The sequence below is a fragment of the Ananas comosus genome, unplaced genomic scaffold, assembly GCF_001540865.1.
Source record: "Ananas comosus cultivar F153 unplaced genomic scaffold, ASM154086v1, whole genome shotgun sequence".
NCBI classification, from domain to species: Eukaryota; Viridiplantae; Streptophyta; class Magnoliopsida; order Poales; family Bromeliaceae; genus Ananas; species Ananas comosus.
This window is the reverse complement of record NW_017893361.1, coordinates 48,067-51,937: the sequence shown is the minus strand read 5'-3', so window position 1 is coordinate 51,937 and position 3,871 is coordinate 48,067.

Genomic DNA, 3,871 nt, shown 5'->3' with positions numbered 1-3,871 from the left:
TTTTAATTTGTATTGAAATTTATAATATTATTAATTAAAATTATAAGGATATTGTTAGTATTATACTTTATTCATTACATATATTATAAATAAATTATATAAAATAAATTATTATATATAATAAAATAAATATACTATTTTAAATTAAATTATTACATAAAATATTATATTATAAACTACTATAAAAATAATTGGCCAATTTGCATAAAAAATCCACTAGTTTTGCGCTTTTGCAAAACTGGGCAATCTTTTTCGTTTTTACAGATTCGATCCAATTTTTTAGCCACCTGACCAAAATGTCCCTCGTATACAAAAGCCTCCCGCATATTCCTTGAGATACATATACCTGTCGTACGGTCCTGGCGGATATTAAATGCGCCCCTTGCGCTTTACGCAACCCCGCTCTTTTTCGGAACCCGGACCACATCCGCCTCGCTATTCGCTAGGCCCGCTGTTTGGTGTTTGGTTTTAAGAATTTAAAATATCTGAGGCTAAAAGCCAAGAACTGCGCCGCCCACAACAGAGATAATAGTGCAACGCCCCGGAGCAACGCGTGGATCAATGGTGCAATAGCCTTGCTAACAGTGCATCTATCGGCTCGCTCTAGTGCAATCTCCACCAAAGCAGATCAACGACGCTCGCCTTCAATCTGCTTCCTCATCAGGGCAACCTCCCACTCCCTTGGAAGGCAGTCAGTCATTTTTCTACCGAAACTATAGAAAGCATAGGGGAGTTAGTGGAATAAACGTGGCCGAGGGACATGGCTTTAAGGTCTGCAACTGGAGGAGGGAGCAGTTGGTTTCGCATGCAAAATCTGGCAAATTAGTACAATAGTTAGTTTTAACTGTGTAAAAAAAAGATCATATTATTTTCTGCATGTAGTGATACCGCGATGGTAGTAGTGCAAAAAAGGACTCTAAGTGGTGTAACATATTCTTAAGTTGTGCAATGGTTTGAAGGAAATGCTATCACCTTTTCAATCTTTTAATGTAATTGGTGCAACGAGTCCATAACAAGTCAAAATTTTTCTTTATTTGTTGATATAATCAAAAGTAAATAGTGCAAGTAAGTGGCAATCCCTCCAAATGCAGGAGAAGCGGCGGTGATGCAGAGCAATAGTTTAAAAAAGGGTGCAACAAAGCTTGTAAGAGTGCAATATAGTGGTAATAACAGTGCAATAGTTGGAAAAAGAGTACAACTAAGCTTGTAAGGGTACAATACTCTATTTTATACCAGTGCAATGATTTAAAAAAGAGTGCTACTAAGCTTGTAAGGGTGCGTTCGAGAGGTGCAACATAACGCGTGAATGATTAAAGAAGATAATAGTGTGACATCTCTTTAAAAATCTTACTTCCTTCTTTCAACCGTATAATAATAGTGCAACTTTAAACGCCAATAATAGTGCAACGTGGGGTAAAAGAGTGAAACTAGGCTTGTAAGTGTGCAATGCGTTCGTAATAATAGTGCAATGGTTTGAAGGAAATGGTGCAACGAGTCGTTCAGTAGTGTAAACTTTTTCTCCCAAATTAGTGATATATGAAATTAAAAGTAAACGAAGTCTTTCAATGATGTAACTATGATCAAAAGAGTGCAAGATTCTTCGCTAAAGCGTGTAACAATACAGCAAGCAGTGCAAATTTTTCTCAGTATTTGGTGACAACATGAACATAATAGTGCAAAAAAATCTAAAATTGATACTATACTATTATAAAAACAGTGCTACATTGTTTTGTAAATAGTGTAACAAATTTGTAAGCAGTCCATTAACCTGGGAGCAAGCTTTATATTTTTTTGATGCAAATTACACGATTTTATAGTACTTTGTAATATACAAACAGAACTTGCATACAATACAACGTTCTATTACCACTACAACAAAACTAAATTTTAGTGGCGATTATTTTTTAAAATCGCGGAAATTATAATTGCCGCTAAATAGTATAGTGGCAATTGTAATAATTGCCACTAATGATGGGGTCGCTAAAAATTATAATGGCATTTGTTTCGGCGGTTGGTAAAAGCCTAAACAAATACCGCTAAATCCTACCCAATAACAACAATTATAAATGCCATCATAACTAATTATAATTGCCACTAAAAGTAAACTAACAATTACTAAATAAGACTTATAGCGGCAATTGCAATATATATTAAAACACTTGATCCACAATTAAATATTTTAATAAATTAAAATTAGAAAACATACATTACCAAAGAGCAATCATGATTTGCGACAAATCACAGTTTCAATATTAAAAATAAATTTCATACATGAGTTTCAATTATAAAATNGATTTGCGACAAATCACAGTTTCAATATTAAAAATAAATTTCATACATGAGTTTCAATTATAAAATACTTGTTTGAATTCCAACCAAACAATAATAAATTCTAAATGACGTTAAACATCTATTATCTCAAAAAAATCCAAAATTCTAAGTGCTCAAGGCATTATTGTTTCACTTCGAAAGCTATTGGTCTGACATAGCTTCGGTTGTAGATTTGACATAGCTAAGCGATATCCTACAAAAAGCAAAACCGCTTTTAGTAAGCTAGTAATACGGAGGATAAGCTGAGGCATAGATACTATAACGCATCGAAAGGAGGAAAAAAAAAAAAAAAACTAAACAGAGGAAAGCTTAAGAATGATGATTAAGTACCTATTAAGTGCTGAATACATAATAGATAGCATGAGAATAAGATAATACCTTTCTTCAGCTAGCTCTTCCATCTCTGCTAGAAAAGCACATCACATGACAACCTCTAAATCATGTATGATCAAGTAACATTCAACTTATTCAGTGTTTCAAGATCATGTATAATAATCCTATTGGGTGTTTCTACATGCTATCCATTTGCAAGTTTAAGGCTCCTGCAGAAATAATATGAGAAATTACTAATTGCATAGACAACAGACTTAAACAATAAAGAATGTTCAAAGGTGTCAACCAGGCAGAATGTTCAAAGGTGTCAGCCAGAAGAGCTTTTACCTTATTGAATGGGCATTAGCAAATAGCACAGCACTATCATTCACTTGAAAGCTAATTACATGAAAAAAAGAAATAGTGGCAGTTAATGCAACATACGGATAGCCTTCTCTAAGAGTGTCTTCCACACTATCTAGCTGTAAATACAAGCACAAAATTTTATATTTATAGTGTTTCCTCCTGAATTGAAAACTTGTTTATGGCTTATGGTCGAAAATGCTTTACCAGAAATAATTGCGTAAAGAAATTGGCAAAAACATTCATATGCTGTAAGACCTTCAGCTAGGTAGATGAAAAGCTAATAATAATGGCGTAAAGAAATTACACATCTTCCTTATTCAGTCTCTCTCTTAACTAAACAGGTTAATAACTAATTATGTTAAACTACGTGCTCTCGATAAGTGGAGAGTTACTCGCATACCACGTGTCCTGCCTCTCCATTTGACAATGAGTGAAACATGAATTTATAAAGAGGCCATTTTGCCTTGATGTGGAGAAGCCTTTTAAATAATTAAGCATTTCATTCTTGAATCCTGCATTTGAACAAGGAGCCCATGTAGACCATTTCAACATTTGACGATGAAAGGGCTTATATGTAAATTAACTAGATAAACAATATAAGGAAAAAAACCCAAATAAGAGTAGTTAAAGGCGGTGTTTTAACATCGATAAATCACAACATGATATATTTGACACGAAACAACTAGATAAACAATAAATTAGAGGAATCACCTGTAAATTAACTACATCTCCAAAGAAAGATCTTAGTGTGCGCCCTTCGGAACTTCTGTAGAAATTCGGTACATTCTTGCATCCAACTGAAAATACCATAATCATCTGGCAATGCAGAGAGGTCATTGTGATGTTGGTGCCCCAAAATATT